Source organism: Schistocerca gregaria, chromosome 4 (genome assembly GCF_023897955.1).
Source record: "Schistocerca gregaria isolate iqSchGreg1 chromosome 4, iqSchGreg1.2, whole genome shotgun sequence".
Taxonomy (NCBI): Eukaryota; Metazoa; Arthropoda; class Insecta; order Orthoptera; family Acrididae; genus Schistocerca; species Schistocerca gregaria.
The window spans coordinates 738,297,935-738,325,097 of NC_064923.1; positions in this window are offsets into that span (position 1 = coordinate 738,297,935).

The window sequence follows — 27,163 nt, forward strand, 5'->3', positions numbered from 1 at the left end:
ATTACAGCAAAGACGTTTTTCGTCGCGGCGAGACCTTTTTACGAAATTTCAGTCACCAACTTTCTCTTCCGAATGCGAAAATATTTTGTTGAGCCCAACCTACATAGGTAGGAATGATCATCAAAATAAAATAAGAGAAATCAGAGCTCGAACAGAAAGGTTTAGGTGTTCGTTTTTCCCGCGCACTGTTCGGGAGTGGAATAGTAGAGAGATAGTATGATTGTGGTTCGATGAAGCCTCTGCCAAGCACTTAAATGTGAATTGCAGAGTAGTCATGTAGATTTAGATGTAGATATAGATGTACCTCGTCTCCTACTTTCCAAACTTCACAGAAGCTCTCCTGCGGACCTTGCAGAACTAGCACTCCTGGCAGTCTTCGGTTCAAATGGCTCTGAGCACTATGATACTTAACATCTGAGGTCATCAGTCGCCTAGAACTTAGAACGACTTAAACCTAACTAACCTAAGGACATCACACACATCCTTGCCCGAGGCAGGATTCGAACCTGCGACCGTTGCGGTCGCGCGGTTCCAGACTGTAGCGCCTAGAACCGCTCTACCACACTGGCCGGCTCCAACATACTCGCCACTACGATTTTCCAATACCCTCATCATAGACGGCAGCTGCCGTTGCTTTCCGCCAATTCTCTACGCTGGTCTACAGCTCGTTGTCTGTGCAAAAATCCTGCCTTCATAGCCAGCGGTTCAAGTGAACATGTTGTTGTTGTGGTCTTCAGTCCTGAGACTGGTTTGATGCAGCTCTCCATGCTACCCTATCCTGTGCAAGCTTCTTCATCTCCCAGTACCTAGTGCAACCTACATCCTTCTGAATCTGCTTAGTGTGTTCACCTCTTGGTCTCCCTCTACGATGTTTACCCTCCACGCTGCCCTCCAATACTAAATTGGTGATCCCTTGATGCCTCAGAACATGTCCTACCAACCGATCCCTTTTTCTAGTCAAGTTGTGCCACAAACTCCTCTTCCCCACAATCCTATTTAATACTTCCTCATTAGTTATGTGATCTACCCATCTAATTTTCAGCATTCTTCTGTAGCACCACATTTCGAAAACTTCTATTCTCTTCTTGTCCAAACTATTTATCGTCCATGTTTCACTTCCATACATGGCTACACTCCATACAAATACTTTCAGAAACGACATCCTGCCACTTAAACCTATACTAACCTATACTCGATGTTAACAAATTTCTCTTCTTCAGAAATGCTTTCCTTGCCATTGCCAGTCTACATTTTATATCCTGTCTACTTCGACCATCATCAGTTATTTTGCTCCCCAAATAGCAAAGCTGTTTTACTACTTTAAGTGTCTCACTTCCTAATCTAATTCTCTCAGCATCACCCTACTTAATTCGACTACATTCCATTATCCTCGTTTTGCTTTTGTTGATGTTCATCTTATATCCTCCTATCAAGTCACTGTCCATTCCATTCAACTGCTCTTCCAAGTCCTTTGCTGTCTCTGACAGAATTACAATGTCATCGGCGAACCTCAAAGTTTTTATTTCTTCTCCATGGATTTTAATGCCTAATCTGAAATTTTCTTTTCTTTCCTTTACTGCTTGCTCAATATACAGATTGAATAACATGAGAGAGAGGCTACAACCCTGTCTCACTCCCTTCCCAATGAATGCTTCCCTTTCATGCCCCAACTGCCATCTGGTTTCTGTACAAATTGTCAATAGCTTTTCGCTACCCGTATTTTACCCCTGCCACCTTCAGAATTTGAAAGAGAGTATTCCAGTCAATATTGTCAAAAGCTTTCTCTAAGTCATCAAATGCTAGGAACGTAGGTTTGCCTTTCCTTAATCTTTCTTCTAAGATAAGTCGTAGGGTCAGTATTGCCTCACGTGTTCCAGTATTTCTACGGAATCCAAACTGATCTTCCCCGAGGTCGGCTTCTACTAGTTTTTCCATTCGTCTGTAAAGAATTCGTGTTAGTATTTTGCAGCCGTGGCTTATAAAACTGATAGTTCGGTAATTTTCACATCTGTCAACACCTGCTTTCTTTGGGATTGGAATAGTTATATTCTTCTTGAAGTCTGAGGGTATTTCACCTCTCTCATACATCTTGCTCACCACATGGTAGAGTTTTGTCAGGACTGTGAACATAGAGACGAAAATCAGAGGGAGCCATTGTCATGGAGAAGGAGAATGCCTGATGACAACTTTTCTCTTCACTTGTCCTGAATTGCCCTTCGTAGACGATTACCTCGAATCACCTGATCCACTCGCTGAGCGAAATCATTGATTGACACTCGCTTTCCAACTTGACCACCTTAATCATGAACTTTTGCACGTCCTGTTTTAAAGACCCTGCACCATTGCCGCACTTCGTCATGCATGTTATATGGGTTACATGAAACGAGGTTCAAATGGCTCTGAGCACTATGGGACTTAACATCTGTGGTCATCAGTCCCCTAGAACTTAGAACGACTTAAACCTAAATAACCTAAGGACATCACACACATCCATGCCCGAGGCAGGATTCGAACCTGCGACCGTAGCAGTCACGCTGTTCCGGACTGAGCGCCTTAACCGCGAGACCACCGCGTCCGGCACGTGAAATGACGTAGAACCCCTCAGCACGAAGACATCGAATGTCACCAGACACTTCACATCTCGCGGGAGACTATTGTTACTAGGTATGTTTATGTGCTCACTGTGCGCCCAGAACTGAGAAGTGCGACGTGGGACGATCGGTAGGCGTGCAGTAGACACTGGACAACACATCTGAAGCTTGTCCGCCACCGGCAGCTGAATGAACGCCGGCCCGGTAGATCAGCGTGTTCAGTCAGAGGGTTAGCTGCCCTCTGTAAAAAAAAAAAAAAAAAAAAAAAAACTGAGTTAATGGATCAATAACGAACTGAAACAGGTGTCTTGCGACGTTCGCACCGAGCAGATGAACGAACGAAAAGGCGCAAAATGAGAATATATAGGCACCCTACGAGCCTGCCCGACGGGGGCCCCTAGCCATACGATTAAATAAGAATCTGAAGCTTCATCGAATTTTCTCTCTGGTTTTGATTTCGGGGCCGATTGGATGTTAGAAAAATAGCCCTCATATTTTTCTTTAAAATGCGAGTACATACACCGATACTTGAGTCTAGAAGGCTATCGGACAAGTTTGTTACGATTGTAGCTTAATACAAGCGAATCCTTACGCACCACTAAAATTCTTGCAAAACATTAGTTTAAAGAATGAGCACTGAGATTAAATGAAGACATTGTATAATAGACGCAGCTGCACTTACACCAGCTACTATGGGAGTGTGGCCATATTATCCATAGCCAACTACGTAAAGGCCAGCCTCTCTGGTCTCAGGAGAAGAGTTACTGCCTAAAATATCAACGGTCGTGGGCTTGAGGTCCGTCAGATACATTGGTATTGTTTTTAATCTGTTGTTACTAGCGGCCTCCGCTAGCTCCAACAACACAATCGACAACAAGATCAATAAGAACATAAATCACATATCACTACCCAACAAAACGGATTATATCTTCAGTGGCTGTTGCCAGTTGCTTGCGTGTTTGGGTGGATAAGTATTCTGACTGTTAGGCAGATCCTTCATCATACTGACTCTCTATCATCTCCTGTCTTCTTCCATTCTTTTTGTCTTCACGTAACTATTTCCGAATTTCACTTAATCTATCAGTTGATAACCTTTTCCTCTTTCCTTTTCCATCCATCATCACCACTAAGCATTGTCTTCTTGGACATTGCCATAACCAATTATTCTTTTTATTTAAAACCTTTTTTGTCACCAACTTTTCTTAATACTCGTTTATTTTTAGTTCTTTCTCTCCATCTTACACAGAAGCGCCAAAGAAACTGGTATAGGCATGTGTATTCAAATACAGAAATATGTGAACAGGCAGAATAAGGTGCTGTGGTCGGCAATGCCTATATAAGACAATAAGTGTCGGGCACAGTTGTCGGACCAGTTACTGCTGCTACAGCGGCTGGTTTTCAAGGTTTAAGCGAGTTTGAACATGGTGTTACAGTCAGCACACGAGCAATGGGACGCAGCATCACAAAAGTAGCGATGAAGTAGGTATTTTCCTCTACGACCATTTCACAAGTGTACTGTTGTAAGGTAACGGGCGAGTTGTGGCGGCCTGAAAATATTCTGTTCGGAGATGGTGTGGCGACATGGGCCGCTCGGCAAGCCGGGGCTCGTTACAACCGCGTGGTGCCGAACTTCAGCCAGAGCACGAGGGATAGCGCCACCGCGTCGCTGGGAATTCCATGTTGACGCTGAGACGAGGACTGTGCTTTGTGGCAGTGAAGGAGTTTTGTATGCCGGGAGTGCTAAAGGTGGCTGACTTTGTGAAACCATAATGGCAGACATTTCACAGTTCATGTAGAAATTAATAATTGCCAGGGGAATCGTGATAGCCTAAAAAGAAACATGTACTTTACCATTATTTGCACGACCATTCTGATGGTGTAATCAGGTTTTCAATATCTTTATTAGTTTGAAGTTTAGCATCTGACCGTAAATTATAGAAGTAACACCCAGCAATGAATTTCCAAAATCTAAACGGTTCATCCAGTTTTGCCGATCGACATGTCTTTAGAAAGCTATTAGTGTAAACCTAAACTGGTATGAATTACAGGCATGTAACTTGAATAGTACATGAGTTATTGGAGGTCAAAGTGGCCAATTACTATTGATCTCGTCAGGCCACAAGTACTCCACAGTTACACGAGAAAACGGTAGCAGCATGCTTATAAATATGTTTATTCGTCTATGTCATTGTATATATCTGATAGATACTGTTCATGACGAAACTGATCAAATATTTACTGTGTTTTAGAAAGCACAGAGATATTAGGCTACTGGCCTGCTTTTGTTTATATATTTAATAACGTGTAGAGCGTGTTTATGGTCCATCCATAGGAATATTTATTTAATTTCAAGTTATTTAAATGTAAATCCAGTATTTTTTATGTGTTACAATATGTCTGCGAGTGTGCGTTGGCTTGGAGACATGGCGGGAGCGCTCTAGCCAATCATAGTGCTCGCTAATATGGTAGGCGACTGCTGAAGTCAATGGAGGGGTTGTACTGAACAGGACGTTGGGGAGGGGGGTGGGGGGAGGGTTGCTGGAGGAGAAGGCGCGACGGACGGTCGCAGGAAATACTTGGAGAGTTTGCGCGTGGTCGCGGAAGATAGAAATATTTCGTAGTGCCGACTTGATATTTCTTAGTGCCGACTTGTGTACTTTTGAGATTTCCGTGCCTTCTTCAGTGATGACGTAGTGTGCGTTTAGAAGTGAATATCTCGTGAGCTATGTTGTTGCTCATAACTAATTACGTACAGTAGTAATCTATTGTTTCCCTGTCATTCTACTTATATTTTATTTAATTGCTGGACCATCGACACCAATAAGTGTTTTGCAGTAATAAACGGCATTCTTGCCGGCCGCGGTGGTCTCGCGGTTCTAGGCGCGCAGTCGGGAACCGTGCGACTGCTACGGTCGCAGGTTCGAATCCTTCCTCGGGCGTGGATGTGTGTGATGTCCTTAGGTTAGTTAGGTTTAAGTAGTTCTAAGTTCTAGGGGACTCATGGCCATAGATGTTAAGTCCCATAGTGCTCAGAGCCATTTTTTGAACGGCATTCTTAAAAGTACTTCTACTATCGTGCTCATCATTTAAAGTCTTTAAAATGGTACCTGCAGATTCTATTTAATTGCAATCTTTCATTTATAAATTTCTATGTTACATTCAAAATTCGCAATTTCCGAGTGATAGGAACCTTCGACGATTCAAATCATGAGTATATTCATATTGTATACTGTAGACGCAGCAGTATTTGGTTTGTAATGCGGCAACTACGTAGCCAATCCCCTAGACAACAAAACCAGTCCAAACTTTTAATATTTCAACTCTGATTTTAATGGTACGTAGTTGAGGGCCACACATTTTTTTTTGAAATCCCTCTCCGTGAGTACCAGGAATCCGGTAAAACACCAAATCCGACATCGCTGCGGCCGGAGAAAGATCCTGCAAGAACGGGACCAACGGCGGCTGAAGAGAATCGTTTAACCCAGGGGCGGGCAGGAATCCTGCAAGTGTGCGGTGCACTTGCACGCGTGCAGTTAACAGGTGTTCTGCGTGGACACTGGGGCAAGCTGGCCACCCGCTTATCTCCCCAACCCACCATACCTTCTGTCCGCTCCTTCCTGTGCAATGCGTTTTGTTTCGTAGCTTGCTTTATTGAATGAAGAAATAAGATTAGTAAGAGTGCTTGAAAGATATCGTGGTTTGAAAGAGTACGTATTACCTACGACACGTTTTATTTAATTATCACAGGTGGAGTGGAACAAAATTTCTACATACAGACAAACGCAAACAGTTACTTAAATTTTCATCACTGATGTTTGCTCTTAACCGACACTTTCTAATTCAGGAAATTGTTTTCCAGCTCTCTCTATATTAAGCGCAATCTTATAACTTGCACGTACCGCTGGGCTGTTATTGTTGTCGTCCTGAAAAATTGAAAACAGTGCTCCATAAAATGTTAAATCAGTTAGATGAGAGACATGACGAAAGTAAGTCGCAGATCTCTCGTGACCACAGCAACTACGACAGATTCATCTAGAATCATCAGATCGCTCTTCTTAACCTCAGTTTCCCCTCCGCTCAGAATCCGAAAATAAATTGTACTCGTCCTTGTGAAATTTGTTATGATGGTCTTCAATACTATACTTTTGCTGACCAGCGAGAATACTGCCAATATTAAACATTTTGGATTTTCAAGTTTTTGCCCAGAGAAAAAACGATTCTCCCATTACTTTTTAAAAGATAGCAAATCTCAACTTCTCGGGTCCTTGTTTCACTCTGCATTTTCCGGTTCTTGAAATACAACGTTCACTACGTAGTGGTCGCTACGCATCAACGTCCGCAGCTTAGCCTGGCACTACACTGCCGCAACCTGCCGGCTGTTGCCACTGCCCCAGTCGACGATTGCACGCGAGCAGCACACGTGCAGCGCTGTGAGCTCATTAGCCGCGTGCAACGTTTGCCCGCCCCTGGTTTAACCGGTCCACAAACTGCTGCAAATTTCAGTGCTGGGCCATCAAGAAGTGACAGGGTGCGAAGCATGCAACGAAACATCGTCTATATGGGCTTTCGGAGCCGAAGGCCCACTCATGTGCCCTTGATGGCTACACGACACAAAGCTTTACGCCTCGCCTGAGCCTGTCAACACCAACATTAGACTGTTGATAGCTGGAAATACACTCCTGGAAATTGAAATAAGAACACCGTGAATTCATTGTCCCAGGAAGGGGAAACTTTATTGACACATTGCTGGGGTCAGATACATCACTTGATCACACTGACAGAACCACAGGCACATAGACAGGCTACAGAGCATGCAAAATATCGGCACTAGTACAGTGTATATCCACCTTTCGCAGCAATGCAGGCTGCTATTCTCCCATGGAAACGATCGTAGAGGTGCTGGATGTAGTCCTGTGGAACGGCTTGCCATGCCATTTCCACCTGGCGCCTCAGTTGGACCAGCGTTCGTGCTGGACGTGCAGACCGCGTGAGACGACGCTTCATCCAGTCCCAAACATGCTCAATGGGGGACAGATCCGGAGATCTTGCTGGCCAGGGTAGTTGACTTACACCTTCTAGAGCACGTTGGATGGCACGGGATACATGCGGACGTGCATTGTCGTGTTGGAACAGCAAGTTCCCTTGCGGGTCTAGGAATGGTAGAACGATGGGTTCGATGACGATTTGGATGTACCGTGCACTATTCAGTGTCCCCTCGACCATCACCAGAGGTGTACGGCCAGTGTAGGAGATCGCTCCCCACACCATGATGCCGGGTGTTGGCCCTGTGTGCTTCGGTCGTATGCACTCCTGATTGTGGCGCTCACCTGCACGGCGCCAAACACGCATACGACCATCATTGGCACCAAGGCAGAAGCGACTCTCATCGCTGAAGACGACACGTCTCCATTCGTCCCTCCATTCACGCCTGTCGCGACACCACTGGAGGCGGGCTGCACGATGTTGGGGCGTGAGCGGAAGACGGCCTAACGGTGTGCGGGACCGTAGCCCAGTTTCATGGAGACGGTTGCGAATGGTCCTCGCCGATACCCCAGGAGCAACAGTGTCCCTAATTTGCTGGGAAGTGGCGGTGCGGTCCCCTACGGCACTGCGTAGGATCCTACGGTCTTGGCGTGCATCCGTGCGTCGCTGCGGTCCGGTCCCAGGTCGACGGGCACGTGCACCTTCCGCCGACCACTGGCGACAACATCGATGTACTGTGGAGACCTCACGCCCCACGTGTTGAGCAATTCGGCGGTACGTCCACCCGGCCTCCCGCATGCCCACTATACGCCCTCGCTCAAAGTCCGTCTACTGCACATACGGTTCACGTCCACGCTGTCGCGGCATGCTACCAGTGTTAAAGACTGCGATGGAGCTCCGTATGCCACGGCAAACTGGCTGACACTGATGGCGGCGGTGCACAAATGCTGCGCAGCTAGCGCCATTCGACGGCCAACACCGCGGTTCCTGGTGTGTCCGCTGTGCCGTGCGTGTGATCATTGCTTGTGCAGCCCTCTCGCAGTGTCCGGAGCAAGTATGGTGGGTCTGACACTCCGGTGTCAACGTGTTCTTTTTTCCATTTCCAGGAGTGTATGTTTCCTGGTCGGACGAGTCTAGTTTCAAATTTTATCGAGAGGATGGACATGTACGAGTATGGAAACAACCTCAAGAATCCATGGACCCTGCATGCCATCAGGGGACTGTTCAAGGTGGCGGAGGCTCTGTATGGTGTGGGGCGTGTGCGGTTGTAGTGATATGGGACTCGTGATAAGTCTAGATACGACTCTGACATGTGACACGTACATAAGTATTCAGTCTGATCACCTGCATCCATTCACGTCCACTGTGCATTGGGCAATTCCGTCAGGACAATGTGACACCCCACACGTTCAGAATTGCTACAGAGTGGCTGCATGAACACTCTTCTGAGTTTAAACACTTCCGCTGAGCACCGAAGTACCCAGACATGAAATTTGTTGAACATATCCGGGATGCCTTGCAACGCGCTGTTCAGAAGAGATGTCCACCAACTCGCACTCCTACGGATTTACGGACAGCCGTACAGGATTCGTAGTGTCAGATCGCTCCAGCACGAAGCCTACGAGAAAGACAAACCGCGGCGGGTACGTCACGAAGGTACGCCTGCACTCGTTCGCTCGCTAAACTCAGCAGACAAACTAGATTTCTAGACCTGTTAACTCGTAACTAGGTGTGTACGTACAAATGAGAATTGCATCTTCTACCGGAATCCGCTATTCTGGTGTCTTACTGATATCAGTCCTACAATGATCTGAAGTATATATGCCTATTTATAATTTTTTACGGCCTTACTTGGGTACAATAATATTAAAATCCTGTCAAAATGATATCAGTTGCATAAGGCACCATTTCTTGAATGAACTGAGGACTGTTAAGCAGAAGAGACTAAATCCTGTAAGGAAGACGTTATATCATTAATATCGAGTGCTGATCTTGAGCCGGCCGGAGTGGCCGTGCTGGTCTAGGCGCTACAGTTCGGAGCCGAGCGACCGTAGTGGTCACGCGGTTCCAGACTGAAGCGCCTAGAACAGCACGGTCACACCGGCCGTCGAAGGTTTTAAAACAATATAGCAGGCGGTCTTGGCTGGCTGATCGCAAGAATAAAAAACCATGAGCCAGACACTTCACAACAGACTAAAATCTCCGGCCTAAAAACACAGGGCAAGAGAAACAAGATGGTGAAAAGACGAACACCAAGTCGAACAGGCAGCACCAGAGCGAGAGAGGAAGAGTTAAAATGCAGGTAGCGGGAGGGCTTGAAAAATGAGGCCAAGGCGCCCACCTTTAAATAGAATGTTAAACCTCTTTTCACGGATAAAACATAAAACTTTGTTAGCCCATGAGGCAGCCGGCCGCGGTGGTCTAGCGGTTCTAGGCGCTCAGTCTGGAACCGCGCGACTGCTACGGTCGCAGGTTCGAATCCTGCCTCGGGCATGGGTGTGTGTGACGTCCTTAGGTTAGTTAGGTTTAAGTAGTTCTAAGCTCTAGGCGACTGATGACCTCAGAAGTGAAGTCGCATAGTACTCAGAGCCATTTGAACTGATCTTGAATTAAATTTTGTTCTAGCACTGTTAATCAATAGGACTTCATAGTAGTAGATTCCAATAGAAGATGCTATTCTCGTTAGTATGTACACTCCCAGCTGGGAGTTAATAGGTTTAGAAATGCATTTAGTATGCTGAGCTGAGCGAGCGAGTTCAGGCACACCTACCTTCGTGACGTATGTGCCGCGACCCGTCTTTCTCGTGGGCCTCGGCTCCAACGCTACTTCAGACATTAGTCGAGTCCCTGCAACATAATATTGAAGCACTTCTGCGTGCTCGCGGGGCTCTATGCCGTATTAGGCAGATGTACCAGTTTCTTTGGCTCTTCAGTGTGCCTTCTCCTTCGTCGTCCATATCCTTATCCTAAGTGTCTCCAGTCTTTTCTCATCTTCCTTCCTTCCTTATACAAACCACACTCCAACAAAATATTTAACTAGTCTTTTTCTCAGGTGTCTGTTTAGTTTTGCATATAGTCGCATGTATGTACCTGGTGTTTCAAATAGTGTTTTTCTCTGTAGCTTAGAAAAGAATAAGTGAAAGGAATATTTATTTAGATGGGTAACGTAACAACTGTCATTCTTTATTTGGAGGTATGAACGTCATTTATTCAGTTTTTGTTCATAGAGCTGCAATAACCGGTTATAAGTTGTAAATGGAACACTTTTTTCTATCATTAGCTCAAATATTTAAACAAACTTTGCACAAATCAGTTTAAAACCAGTTTCTGTCAATCTGAATTAGCGATTTAGAAACTTTGAAAGTTTTAACGGTCGACGCAACTAGTTGGACGTAATTCGCTACGTTCAGGTGGATATCCTGTGACGGAATATTCCTTTAAATACGGTGTTCAAACGAGAGCCAATTTTACTGAAAGCAGAGATCATTGCACCTACTAAACTTCCTACGAACGAGATGCAAAGTTACTGCTGTCACGGAGCGACAAGTTCCCTGGATGCGCTGTTTGAATTAATGTTCGATTAAACTGTAGAACGTATCCTTAACACTGTTTTATACAAGACATGTCGGAGTGCACAAGCAAACGAGGTTCTGTCTTACGACACAAGCTGACGCGGAATGAAAATGGCATACACATCCAAGTGCGTTGACAAGTTGCTGATGCTCGACTAATGCCAACGCGATGACAATGGCCTACGCCGTGAGATATCCTAGTAGAAGAGCTCCATCACCCATTACATTCTTACTCACGGAATAGCGATATCGGGAAACAATTACGGGTAGTTAGATAAGGCGCTGCACGAACAGACGAAGACCAGCAAGAAGTGAGGATAATATGGAAGATTTTGTTCCAGCTGCAATACATCGTGATTTGCATGTCATCTTACGAGAAGACGTTGCAGTCACTGGTGTCAGCCTTACATCCGTGTCACGGTCACAAATTTCACAAGTATCACTTGTCGTTGACACTCGAAGAAACATGGAGGAAAACCGTGTGTCCGTGGCACCAGCATCTCTGCCGCATATCGTTTAGAAGTGGGTTGTGCATTCAGGAAAATGGCACTCGTTTGAACATCACAATAACATGATCATCGTGCCGCCAGAAAACCCACATGGACACAGGGAATTATGTAGTGTTTTGCATCCACCCTTAAAGCTATGAAGATTGCTAGCTCCATAATTAAAACTGACGGAAATTTGATGAGTACATTGTAAGGTGTCAGGCAAATCCAACACCTTACATGAAAACCCTGACATGATAAGCAAATCCAGTAGTATGTCACATAGCTCGGAATAAATAGTGACATTAAATTAACCAAAGTAATACGAGTAACGAGTGAGCAAATGGAATACCACAGACTAACACAAGAATGCCTAAATGCATGTCGTACCTTCCCACCGTGAGGCAGACGCAGTTCCGAGGGGAGAAACGAGGATAGAAGCCGAGAGCAGAACCATGTTAAGCTAGATAAGGGAGGGGCTGGGCACCCACGCCTACCTGTACGACTATACAACCCGCACGTTTTAGCGTGAGGCTTTTTCGCGTCTCAGGTACGTCAAAGATCACCCCCAGCCCATGTTAAAAGCTAGAGCCCTCCAGAAAAGCAGTATAGATCTTACGATAACACAAAAAGGGCCACTACCACCCGCAAGTTTTAGCGTGAGACTTTTTCGCGTGTCTGTTACATTAGGACAATCCTCCAGCCCATGTTAAAAGATAGAGCCCTCCAGAAGAACAGTATAGATCTCACGATAACGCTAAAAGGACCACACCAGCTGCAGGTTTTAGCGTGAGACTTTTTAGCGTCTCTGTTACGTTGCAAACTTTAAAAACATTGCCCCACCACGAAAAGTATAACGTTTCTCATTGGATAGACAGAATTTTTGTAGGCGGAGCTTAAGGTTAACATTGAGACCCTGATTGGTCAGATGAAAACACAGCCAGATAGTTTTTTTAAACCAAATTCGGTAAATTGTAGTAAGGAGAAGTTAGAGGAGAGTTAGTTCCGAGACGGTGGGCTGGATGGCTGCTGCGCCGGCCGCTGCCGCCCTGACGCTGCTTAGACACCGACAAGGTAATGAACGCACGCGATGCCGCATTTTTGAGCGCATAAGGCTTCACTCAGAACTGCAGAAGTCTCATCTGTTACACCCCTTTTTGCGTAATACTAATGGTGATCGATAATTAAAACTCATGGTGTTCACATTTGCCACTTGAAGAACAGATCTGAAACGCAATGATTTTTGTTTTATATAGTTATTGAGAAGCCACATCAGCCACTGTAATTTACGACAAGTTAGATAAGTTATTAAAGATAATTGAGGGTCACTGTAGACCATTTTGATAGTTTTCTCTTTTGTGAAACTTAAATTAAACCTAGATTATAGATGTGATATGGCATAGGGCATCCTTCGATCGATTGTAGAACTTGGAAACCCATTTAGGGAATATTCGTTCACATTTTTGTTGAACGCAGTTGGTTTTTACCATCCTGTATTAAAACATTTCCTTTTATCAATAGTGCAATTTATAAACGATGTTTTGTGATTAGAATAAATTTCCAATGGTAAACTTAACTGCTTTTTCGACGTTATTTTACCAGATAACTAAAAATAGGAAAGCCTTGAACCCTTTCCACTATATTCAGTTAGAATTAAGATTCTTTTACAGGGAGTGCAGTGGAGCTGACGCTGAGATCATTAAGCATTTGATTATATCATCGCTAGTCTCACTGAACTCTTCTGAATTCTACATGTCATGTGTGGTCTGGCGTCTCCTTACCAGCAACAGGTCCCAGGTTCAAACTAGTTCCCTAAAAAACACGCTCAGAGCGTCGTTGCGCGAAAGTGGTAGGGAGACACGATATAGAACAGACACCACCATGAATGTTTAGAACATAGCTACATGAAAGAAAAAATAATGTTCTATTTAATGGGTTATAGCTTGTTGCTGTAAATATCTGTAATAAAACGAAATAAACTCTGTTCATAGTTTCTAAGAAAGAGTAATGTTTCTTACTTTTACCTGTGTAAATAAATAATCGTCTCACTTATTATTTTGTATGTTACAGAGGAAAACACCATATCTAAAAGTTCCTGTCTATGCAGACAGTTAATTCACGGTTTGTGTATGGAGGCTTTGTCCTACATTTATGGATGTAGGTAGCGTGGTATACGTTGCAGGAATTACTTAGTGGTGAGAATTACAGGCCAGGAAATTGTTCTGCACTAGACGCGGCTCGGCTCGTCATCAGCCAAGTAACGTAAGCATGGCCACGGAGAGACCGTGCAGCGTGCAGCTCTGCACGACGTTATGCTAATTAAACGCTATCTACCTGTGATGTAACTACCAGGCGAGGGTAGCTGCAGACTTTCTCGGTATGCGATGTTTTAATCATAAAGTGTGCATCTGCTCTTCAACTTACTTAAAACCTTCTCCGCTTCTCCACCGTTTTGCACGAAGCAGGGCCTGCACATCATTTTATCAACAGAAAATCTGCAGGCGCAGAGTCCACCGTTGGCTGATTGTTTGGCTTGGAGATTGAAGGGACTAAACTGCAAGGTTATTAGTCCATTTTCCTTAGTCACACAGTTCTCGGATTAACACCATATCCCAAAAGAATCTTATCGCCTGGAATCCGGGGAAGGAACAAAATGCGTCAAACTACGTGTGTAATCACGATGGAGTATAAAACGAAAGCATCAAGCCAAAACTGAAGACATTACCGGTAACTGAGGAAAACAAATCAATAGAAGGTTTTGAAAAAAATGGTTCAAATGGCTCTGAGCACTATGGGACTTAACATCTATGGTCATCAGTCCCCTACAACTTAGAACTACTTAAACCTAACTAACCTAAGGACATCACACACACATCCATGCCCGAGGCTGGATTCGAACCTGTGACCGTAGTGGTCACGCGGTTCCAGACTGAAGCGCCTAGAACAGCACGGTCACACCGGCCGTCGAAGGTTTTAAAACAATATAGCAGGCGGTCTTGGCTGGCTGATCGCAAGAATAAAAAACCATGAGCCAGACACTTCACAACAGGCTAAAATCTCCGGCCTAAAAACACAGGGCAAGAGAAACAAGATGGTGAAAAGACGAACACCAAGTCGAACAGACAGCACCGGAGCGAAAGAGGAAGAGTTAAAATGCAGGTAGCGGGAGGGCTTGAAAAATGAGGCCAAGGCGCCCACCTTTAAATAGAATGTTAAACCTCCTTTCACGGATAAAACTTAAAACTTTGTTAGCCCATGAGGCAGCCGGCGCGGTTCTAGGCGCTCAGTCCGGAACTGCGCGACTGCTACGGTCGCAGGTTCGAATCCTGCCTCGGGCATGGATGTGTGTGATGTCCTTAGGTTAGTTAGGTTTAAGTAGTTCTAAGTTCTAGGGGACTGATGGCCACAGATGTTAAGTCCCATAGTGCTCAGAGCCATTTGAACCATTTTTGAACCCATGAGGCATTGTTAACTAAAATCGAAGAGAGCGTGTCAGGGAGATTAAAAGTCCGCTAGATTTGGAGAGTCCAACAGGATGTGGACCACCGTCAAGTGGGAACTGCAGCGACACTGAGGTGGGTCCTCGCGACCTAGGAGGTGACCGTGAGTCAGCCAAGTATGACCGACGCGGAGCCGGCAAACGACAATGGAGTCATTGCGAGAGGCTCGCTTGGAGGGCCTCATCCCATCCGTCGCCTCCTTTATTCGCAAAGACAGGTGGCGTAATTCTGTATTCCAGAGCCCAAAAATTTGCGGCGTGATATCGTTCGAAGGTCATATTCCGGTATGCCGATCTCCAGACTCGGTTTACGAGTAGCCTCTTTGGCTAGCGTTTCGGCAAGTTCATGTCCCGGGATTCCGTCGTTTCCTGGGGTCCATACGAGGACCACAGACCGTCCACGCTGTACGAGGACGTAAACGGACTCTTGTGTGGTCATTACTAAAGGATGGCGAGGATAGCACTGGTTGAGAGCTTGTATGGTCCTCAAGGAGTCGCTAAAAACGAGGAAGGACTCCCAGGCGCAGGAGCGGATAAGCTCAACAGCGAGAGAGAGGGCTAGCCAGTGAAATCACTGCAGCCATCTGGCAATGAGCGCAAGTCGGTATGTCCGGCATGAGCAAAAGCGAACCCAACGTGACCATCAACAATCGAACATCTGAACCGTGGGATGCGTCAAGAATAGAGAGAAAGAGGCGGCGGAAGACCGCGGGATGAACTGAGTCTTTTGAGACTTGTAAGTCCAGACGGAACTGTGGTCGAGGTAGAAACCACGGAGGTGTACGTGAGTGGACCCGGAGGTGATAGAGGGAAAGACATGAGTGCAGTTTTAAGGGGCCAGACATGGGCTTCAGTTGTAATCCCCGATCTGGGCTGCCGTTGCGGGAAATGGATCGCTATGTAAGAGAAAAGGAGGCGGTAATTCGGATGTGTAGGCGAGCTGCGAATGTGTGCAGTACAATTGGCAAGCAGTTGTTTTCGCCGAATCCTCAATGGAGAGCCCCAGCTTACAATTGTAGGCTGTTCACAGGGCTCGTTCGGAAAGCTCCCGTCGCCAGTTGAACTCAACTGAATTTATTATTTGTTCAAGATTTCCAGTATATAAGTTAATACTCTTTTCATCTTATTTACTGCTCATTTAAATGCCTTTTAATCTGTCTCGACATAATAAACTTCATTACTAAATCAATACTAAAGTTATCTTTCGACTTCGTTAGACCTTCGCTATTCATTTAGTGGTTCATTAACAAAACATTTCTTTAAACAACATTATAATATAGCTAGTTCTGCAAATAATTATTATTAACACAATTTTTAATTTTCATTTCGGGACGCTCGGATTGCGCAACGTCTGGAAAGGACCCTGTCTAGGTTAATTGTGAGGATAATTGAATGATGAGAAAGTTCTGGTAAAATTTAGGTTATTATTGCATCAAACAAACACAGTTCACTCTCTGATCCACACGAATACAGTACTAAAAGTTTCAACCTGCTAGAATCGATGCGGCAGTTGGCGGGCGGCAAGATGGCGAGGCACAGAGCACACATACAACCACAGCTATGGCTCTTGACGTATCGGCACTTTAACTCTTCTTAGCGTCGCAATACTTTTCCATTTAGTGCCTATGGAATTTTGCCATGCTGTGTCGGCGTTGGAACGGCATACCCGAGGCTCAGTGAAGCTACGTCTTCCAGGAGGGCCTCCTCGCTCCAGAAGGTGTTGCTCAGACCAGTGCCAGACTCCAACTACTACTGCTGAGCCCGTTGTGCCGTGCGGTGCCGCGCGCATTTTCCCGCGCTCGCCTGCCATCCACCTTTTACTGCTCCCTGACAGACCGGGTATTCACCCGAGGTTTTGCATTCTACATATCCTAACACATTGCCTACGTATGGACCAGACACACAGTTACAATTTTAAACATCTTACAACGGTTTCAACATTTGTTACACTTCAATTCTATTACAATATTACTTGACATTTGACATAAACATTAATATTCACATTGAAACTTATTTACAGTTTGCTTAACATAATGGCATGACGCCATCCGTTGTGCCCGTGTGGTTCTAGGCGCTTCAGTTGGGAACCGCGTGACCGCTACGGTCGCAGGTTCGAATCCTGCCTCGGGCATGGATGTATGTGATGTCGTTAGGTTAGTTAGGTTTAAGTAGTTCTAAGTTCTAGGGGACTGATGACCACAGATGTTAAGTCCCATAGAGCTCAGAGCCATTTGAACCATTTAATGGCATGAAACAAACAGAAATGAAATCAGAACATCAATGACACAGGTTTATCGTAAAATCAGATGAAAAGAATTACTTATATGTACAATTGTACAGAGTCGTTGTTGTTGCAAACGGTGGTGTATAACATCCGCAATGCTGAGCGCGATGCTGAACCCTACGCCAGGCTCCCATAGTCAAGACAGTACAGTACAAGGGCTTTGTACAGCTGCAACAGTGTAGTGTGATCTGCATCCCAGTCGGTGTGACTCAGGCAACGAAGAATGTTAAGATGCTGCCATCACTTTTGCTTAAGTTGACGAAGATGGCAAAGCCAAGTTAGGCGGACATCGAAAACCAGCCCTGAAAAGCGATAAGAGTCACCAAGATAAAGTTGAGGGTGCTTGTGTACTGTACGGCAGCGACAGAAGTGCATGGCGCAAGCCTTGGCAGCTGGAGACTGAAAGCCTTGGGTAAGGGCCCATGGCTGCACTTCCGTATGGCTCCTTGGGTCCACTGCTCAGGCTCCTGCACCAGTTAGTCTGAGCCTTCCGTTACACCCAAAGGTAGTGAAAAGGTTCAGTTCAATCCATTTCATGAGTGTTAGGCACATATGACACCCTAGCATTGCCATTTCGCATTGTCACAGGTACAAATACAGTGCCCAGTCACATTAATGTGACCAAGTGTCAAAAGACTGAGTAACTAGCTTTTGCATTGTAGACTGCTACGAGATGTGCAGGAAGCGTGTCAGTGAGGTTCTGGAAGCTACCGACAGAGAAGTGAGTCGATGCCTACTCCAGTGCTATGGGCAGCTGCGCTGGGTTTCTCGGTTGTGGATCCAGTAGACCAACAGCCCGATCGAGGCTGTGCCACAAATTCTCGATTGCGCTCAAATTCGGGGAGTTTGGTGACCATGGGAATACGGCAATCTCATCCTGGTGCTTTTCAGACCACGCACGTACACTGCGAGCTGCGTGAGACGTTGCCGTGTTCTGCTGGTAGATGCCACTGTGCCGAGGAAAAGCAAAGTGCGTGTAGGGGTGGACGTGGTCATAATCTACATCTACATCCATACTCCGCAAGCCATCTGTAGGTGCGTGGTGGGGGGTACCTTGAGTACCTCTATCGGTTCTCCCTTCTGTTCCAGTCCCAGTCTCGTGTTGTTCGTGGAAAGAAAGACTGTCGGTATGCCTCTGTGTTGGCTCTAATCTCTCTGATTTTATCCTCATGGTCTCTTCGCGAGATATACGTAGGAGGGTGCAATATACTGCTTGACTCCTCGGTGAATGTGTGTTCTCGAAACTTCAACAAAAGCCTGTACCGAGCTACTGGGCGTCTCTCTTGCAGAGTCTTCCACTGGAGTTTATCTATATCTCCATAAACCTTTAACGATTACCAAGTGATCCTGTAACGAAGCGCGCTGCTCTCCGTTGGATCTTCTCTATCTCTTGTATCCACCGTATCTGGTACGGATCCCACATCGGTGAGCAGTGATCAAGCAGTGGGTGAACAAGTGTTCTGTAAGCTACTTCCTTTGTTTTCGGATTGCGTTTCCTTAGGATTCTTCCAATGAATCTCAGTCTGGTATCCGCCTTACCGAAGATTAATTTTATATAGTCATTCCATTTCAAATCACTCCTAATGCATACTCCCAGATAATACATGGAATTAAGTGCTTCCATTTGCTGACCTGCTATATTATAGCTGAATGATAAAGGATCTTTCTTTCTATGTATTCGCAGTACATTTCACTTGTCTACATTGAGATTCAATTTCCACTCCCTGCACCATGCATAAATTCGTTGCAGATCCTCCTACATTTCAATAAAATTTTCCATTGTTACAACCTCTCGATATACTACAGCATCATCCGCAAAAAGTCTCAGTTAACTTCCGATGTTATCCACAAGGTCATTTATATATATTATGAATAGCAACGGTCCTACAACACTCCCCTGGGACACATCTGAAATCATTCTTACTTCGGAAGACTTCTCTTCATTGAGAATGACATGCTGCGTTCTCGAGTGGTGCATAGTTATGTTGCTCCATTGTTCCTTTAGGATGACGAGATCACCGAGGGTATACCCTCCGGCCTGGACCCTGCCAACGATTGTTGTAGGGTGTTCCCTATAGAACGCTTCACGTAGTATACGGCAACGGCCATTTATCCGCCGGAGCAAAGAACGTGATTCATCTGAGAGCGTCACCAATCGCCACTCCATTGCGGTACTGGCGTTCTAATTCCATCTACCGTCGTCCATAAACAAAAGTCAGCGTCGGTGCATGAACCAGGCTCTTGCTGAAGAGGCCCTTACGCAGCAAAGTTCGAGCAACTGTCGTTGAGGAGCCCCTTGGTTTGTCTTGGCGGTCAGTTGCTCAACATTTCGCCTACACATCTTCGCATCTGCTTTTCACCGCTTTCATCTATGCCCATGGTGCACCGCAGTTGCTTCGGCGACGGTTTCGGATAGCGCCATTTTGCAATACGTAGTATACTTCAACAATGGCGACACGTGAGAAAGTTATAAACCTAGCTATTTCGGAAATGCTTCCAGTCTTGGCTCTGAAACCTCCCCTTAGAAAAATTTATGAATGATTGTGCTGATAAACCTCTTACGTTATTTGATTTTCAAACAGCTGAGCAGAACTGAACGTACTCAGACATTTCTCTGTTTACTTATTCTGATTAACACTAAACTGACACACAATATTTTTAGGGCAACGCAATCTGACTTTCGACAATCCCTACAAAAGAATGGCCCTGACTAACAATAACCTATACCTTTCATGAATCACTTACCATCTCTCTCCCCACATGTACCACTGCTGGCGGCTCAGCTCCAACTGCGCAACGCTACGCGCTGTTAACAGCCGACTGCGCAACACTACAAAGCGAATATTGCAACAATACCACCCAGCCAAAGACTGCACACAGCACAGCCAGTGATTTCCATACAGAGCGCTACATGGCGTTACCAGTATAAAAACCTAAACAGCCTACTTACAGCTAGAGAGCCAATGATAATATACTTTTGAACGTCAGATGAATCCTTCCGCTTAACAACATCGACAGCACTGTTTTCTGCGTCCCTCTGACACAGTTTATATACCCCCGACTGCTGGTGCTGGCACGTTGACGTCGGACGTAGGGTGTAGTCACATTGTTATGACAGAGCAGCGGAGCCTCGTTCCAACAGGACATTTTTGAACGTTGGTCGTTGCAAATATTGGACATTTGTATAAGAGATCCTCTGGTAAAACTGACAAAAATATTGGCTTTCCCTTATTAACTTGATATTATGATAGGTTATTCTCGTTTTTCGCGTGATTCCATGCATCTGTGTCTAACTTCGAATATTTCACTTTATTCTGTTAGAGCAGCTGGTATGTGCGTCCTGTAGCGTATTTTTTCTTTTTAATAGTGTGCGTGTTGAGTTGGGAGCCCTTACTTTCCAGATCTTGCTGGGGTTACCTTTGTATCTGGTAGGGGTGTTATGTTGACCGCTAGCGCCCAACATGTGTCGTGTTCTGTTATTATAGCTGAATGGTTTTGTTGAGACAGCAGATCACAAATCAGTGAATCTAACGAATATCCACATGTGTGTAAAAAATGCGTTCATTTTCCAATTTTTGAATATATTGAAGATAGTGTAAATTCTGGTCTTCAAGGTGGAACGCGTCCCATCCTTTGTTGCTATTACTGAATGATGTTCTTCTAATGGTTGATCATCAAGCAACGAATCTAAGTGATATCCAAAGGTATGCTGAATTTCTGTCCATTTCCAAATTTTTGAATTTTTTGGAGATAGTGAAAAGTCTGGTCTTCAGCGTTTCCCATGTACTGAATCTGGTCACCACGCATTCACGTTCTGAGTTGCGTCTTAGAACACATTATCTTGATCATGATGGCTACCTGCTTGTGTGGGAAATTTCTCTTACTCCTCGATTTCTATACTTTCGTTTCCCTATATGTGATGGTCGTGAATACTGCCCACGAGGTTTGATGCGTGCCCCTGACACCTTTGATTGCTCTCTGATCGCCTGAAAGATAGCCAATTCTAGATATAACTGCTGTTAGGTTCCTACATATATTGGTACGAAAGTGAGTTGAGTGTTCTCCGCTGACGTTACCATGTTGTCCCTTTTGGTTATCGGGCTGTATTCAGTTATGTTTATTACCACATTACTGATTTTCCCTGCATAGGTGTGTATTTAGGGATCGTTACAGAATATTTGAGTCATAGGGTTCATGGATTCTTGAACTGTATTCACGTCTTTCATGTTGTAAACATATCATGATATGTAACGGCATGTCTTTTGACGATAGACTGATGCTTGTTCTTGTTCTTGTTCTTTCTTGCTTAATAAGTTTGCTTTGTGACTAATGAATTTCTTGGTACTTTAACGAACCCTGTACTGCTCCATTTTATCCCTAAATCTGTCCCAAATAACGCCTCAAAGTCGTAACATGTATGAAAGAGTGGTATTTAGGACGGAATTTAATAAACTAAGGATATATTGCATCGTTGATGGCGTCACCTTCCTTCAAATTCACATACATGCCCATCATAGAATTCTCCTATTTACCCATTGCGTTTAAAAATAGTAGCATTCACTTAAAAGGCTTTAGACAAAGTAAAGATATAGTGAAATTTATTAAATCTCGAAGAATAAGTTAGTTAGGATGTTTGGAGACGATAATAAATGACACGATACCCAAAAAATAATGAGAGGCAGATAATATTTCACCATAAGAGCCAACCAAGAGTTAGATGGCCGGACATTGTTTTGGCTGACATTACCAAGATGGAGGTCCGAGGATGGAAGACAACAGCAGAGAACAGACATATGTTGGAGTAAGATCGTTGAGGAGGCCAAGGAGCTTCAAGGGTTGTAGTGCCAAAGAAGAAGAAGAAGAAGAAGAAGTCGTCGCTACAATAAATAACAGAAAAGAATGGCCATGAATTGCGGATATCCTAACTGTAACCCATACTTTTTCCACTAAGAAAATCATGTCCGAACACTTCTCTGTCCATTCGCTGCTGGTCCACCCAACCACAGAACGTCTTGCCGAGGGCGCAGAGCGTTGTCAGCGGTATTAATACGGTCTATAGCGCTGCCAACATGCAAACATGCCAACAGGCTACTTACAGGACGTTATGAGTGGCAAGTTTTGAGTAATACGTTCTCTTGTGACTACGTTCAAATCTGCTTCTTTTGCCGAAACACAGCAGAATTTGTAAACATTCATGTCACTAACAGCTGAAATTATGACAGAATCATAAGACAGTAACTGATGGAAAGACATGTAAATAGTTAATGAAACAACCCATTATCGGTATAAAAATAAAGTGAAACTTCCTCATGTATTTTGTTCCAAACCCACAGTAATTCTCGTTTCAACTGCTGTTGATGGTGCTAAAACATTACATCATTTCACTGAAAAATCTGTAGTCACTTGAATAACGCGGTAAATATGGAAGTTTCGCATATTAATCAAATGACAAAATACTCTGCTCTTTGCGTACTAACATTTGCCAAAATCTTGTTTCTGTATCTGAAGCCGTTTACGAGGTTTGAGAAATTTTGTGAATATTTCATCTGGGTTTTTCGATTGGGTATGAGTTCAGGACGAAGCGCTTTATGTACGGACCCTATTCTCGAGATTGGTAACAGATAGCTATATCCTTCAAAGTTTCGAGAAAAATTGAATATGTTAGGTACATTTGATACGCAGCAACATATGAGGTAGCATGCACCAAATGAAAATTCATAGTAATCTCTATTTTTCATTGCAAACTTTCCGAAATTCTTTCAGCAATTTACTTAATCCTAAAATATCATAATAAAATACACGATCATTAACAAAATGATAGGCAGTTCATCATGAAGCTGATGAATGAAGCTATAAAATGAAAAGCACTTCGTCTTCAGGTCACAAGTGGCCCATCAGGACCATCCGACCGCCGTGTCATCCTCAGTTGAGGATGCGGATAGGAGAGGCATGTGGTCAGCACACCGCTCTCATGGTCGTTATGATGGTTTCCTGTGACCGGAGCCGCTAGTATTCGGACGAGTAGCTCCTCAATGGGCATCACGAGGCTGAGTGCAACCCGAAAAATGGCAACAGCGCATGGCGGCTGGATGGTCACCCATCCAAGTGCCGGTCAAGCCCGACAGCGCTTAACTTCGGGGATCGCACGGGAACCGGTGTACCCACTGCGACAAGGCCGTTGCCGAGCTATAAAATAAGCTAGAATCAAAATTTTTTACAGAATAGTTTCCTTTGGGAAAGACAGGAGTTCGGCCTGATTACGCCCACGGCTGTTCACGGTATTCAGCCAGCCAGCTGGCTTCCGCTCCGAATCATACATCGTGTGAGAGTTTCAGCGAGGTGGCCGTCACCCCCATATGCTTGCCGGCAGTCATAGGCTCCGTGTAGCAAACTTGCGGAGAACCTTTCTCAGTGTGAGACGAGCTGAAGGCAGGGACACAGGCATGGGTACCGAACAAAAAGGCCAGCCCATCATTGGCAGCGGGGCAGGCGCTCCAGTCCGGGGTCTCTCCGCGTCCTGCCTTTGCGTCAGCCAAAGTCTGACTCCCGCTTCCTACCCGACCCGCTCCTTCTGAGAATTCGCTCGGCCGCCTGGCCTGGTGAAAACACCCCTCTGTGACGTGCTTACTCTGCACAAAGTGGAAGCCAAACAGACCCCCAAAAAATACAAAGGAATGAATGAACCTTCATAACCACAGCAACAAATTGTCGAGGCTCCCAGTACCAATCACTGTCATTTCATAACATTAACCAGTAAATAAACATCGTACATGCAATGAAAATGAAAGGGTGGCAAGGCAAAGGCGCTTGATGCCTTTCAAGCTCAGTCATAGACATTCTTTCACTGAGATGCTGGTTGTAAACCCTGCCATCCATGGCATCACTGGCTCCCTACAGCCAGATGTTAATCGATAACGCAGGACATAGGAAAGTTTTCCGTCAGTAGAGCTCTGTTGTACTGAGAAGTTGAATAGACTGCAGGCGCGCCCGGCTGGACGTGCGGTCTAACGCCCGGCTTTCCGGGCGGGAAGGAGCGCCTGGTACCCGGCACGAATCCGTTCGGCGGATTTGTGTCGAGGTCCGGTGACGCCAGTCTATGGATGGTTTTTAGGCGGTTCCCCTTATTCCACCTCAGTTACACTATGTCGGCGATTGCTGCGCAAACAAGTTCTCCACGTACGCGTACACTCGTCTGGTGTGAGACGTTCCCTGGTGGCCGCACTGCCGAATAACCCTGGGTTCAGTGTGGGGCGGCGAGGTGTGAAGTGGACTGTGGTAGTCGTCGTGGGGTTGTGGACCACTTCGGCTGCGGCGGGGACGGAGCCTCTCCGTCGTTTCTAGGTCCCCAGTTAACATACAATACATACAATACAATACAATAGACTGCAGCCTTTCTTAACAAAATTTGAGACAACACATAAAATTCACATCAAAACCTAACTTTATTAGGAAAGCGTCCGTTTCTAAGACGATGGAAACTGTTATTGTAGTGAATGTCATATACTTCATTAAATCTTTGTATTGCACTGGTTACGTAGCGTTTCTTCTGGTGTCAGCCACAATTTGTACCACTTCCATCCCCTCTCCCGGTCTTATTACCCTCATCGTCAAGTACTTAATTATCTATTGGGTTTATGTGCTAATTTTTAGGAAACAATCCACCGATCAACAAAATAATGGGTCAACACATAAGCACACCAACACATTTTTCAGCAAAATATTATGGTAAAGATAAATGAGCTGAAGGACCATTGGTATAAGCGATGGAGCTACATTGGATTTTCTTTTTTTCTTTTGAGGTTCCGTAAAGTCTATGTTCAAGAGGTTAGTGCATTCAAAAGATCATTTTTGTCCAGGGACTAAATTTTTTGCAGAAACCATCTACACATATAAGACCTTTATGTTTTTAACTACTAGAATGTTGATGGTAGCCTCATCGATCACCTCGTGGCCTTATACTAGCAAACGACTGAACAAGCTTCACTGGTTTTGAGGCATCTTCAAGAACGACAGCAGATACTCGTCTTTTCTATAAAGGAAAAACGTGGGGTCAGTTTTCACTCTGTACAAATCGGACGTGTAAACGCTTGAAAATGCATGTCAAGGATGCTATGTTGACAATATGCCGCCCAAGATCTCTGGATTTTGGACGGCTGAAACAAGTACAGGTTAGAAACGTGTGGTGTGATTGCATTCCAAAGATATACAAATAAGTGTGCAATATATATTTATCACTGTCTTCGCAGTGATAATGGTGCATTTCCTGGTTGCAGCCGTAAAAAGCGGTTATGCTCACTATCTGGTTAAACGTCTGTAAATTTATAATAAATTTCAAAATCTCTTACCAAGCAAAGTTGTGCACTGGTTTACACGTCACAGCTAATAGGGGTGGAAGTGAAGTTCAATTTTCTCTCTTGCCATACTGAAATAGACATTTCGTAGTTTCATTAATTAGCACAGTGAACGTCTAATTCTCTAGCGAGACCATAGCCTTTCGGTGTGTCTCGAAAGAGCTTGACGTAAAATCAATATTCAGGTCTTAATTGTAGTACAGGGCTTAACTTTCGCCGGAACGCGCCGGTACCGTGTTCTGGGTCCTGCCGGGAAAATTTTTTGAGCTCACTGAAATAAGTTGATGGCGGAGATTTAAAATAGTGCACTTGTATTAAATCTCAGCACGACTGTAATTTGGTTCTGCCCTGGTAACAGTGAAATTGTGTGTGTGTGTGTGTGTGTGTGTGTGTGTGTGTGTGCTTGTGTGTCTGTGTGTGTACGGTATACCGAAGATAAGCTGAGCTTCGTTATGCTCGATAGACATCGCTAACATTCGTGCCTGCTGCCTTTTCCTTTACGACTGCCGCCATCCTCAGGGATCTACCGTATAAGCAAGCTGAGTTAAATTTAGTTCCGAAGTTGTGATCAGTGCATATCGCCTTTTGTTTACGACTGCCAGCGAGTGAGCGATCTAGTAGCATGCCGACTTTTAGTATTATGTGTCTGAGCGAGAAATAACTTACATAAGAATTGATTGGACATGAGCATCTATACAACGGCTTTCACGAAACCTTGTGGTTGTATTGTTTTAATTATAAAAAAAATTATGTTTTAGAAACCTGAATTTCAGAACAGTATTTTGTAAACAATGATTTCTCATTATGTTTTATCACATGTTTTCAAAAAGTCGAAACTTGTGACTTTTATGGTTGGATAAAGGAGGGAGGGGAGTTTAGTCTTGAAGAGTTTTCGTTCCGGCAGATAAGTTTTTGGAAACAAAGCACTGCTCTACTCCTTTGTAATTGGTTTACACATGAAACGTAATAGTTAGTATTTTAACTGTTGCTTTTTTGCCAAGGAACGAGCTTAATCTCCGCTGAATGCTAATGCTTCACCAAAAAGTGTTCTAGGAAAAAGGAAATGACGTCTTGGTCATAGTTTTGAAACACGATCCTTTTCGTGCCCGCGGTACGAGAGGCTTTTTGCACCAGAAGGAAGCGGTGCTGCAGACTGCGCCGGCCTTCATTACAGGTAAAACTGGGGGTCCGGTGTTTGAGATTGAGGACGGCGCCACGTCATATCCGTATCCCGCGCTGCCTCTTGCCACTCAGTGGCGCGCGGAAAAAGCCGAGATATCTGATCTTGCTGCCCTTTGAAAGGGGGCGGGTCTTTTGATCTTTTCGCTGCGCCGGGCCGTTCGTTACGTCCCACCTCCCTATTCTCATTATAACAAAGCTTGCCATTTTCATCCG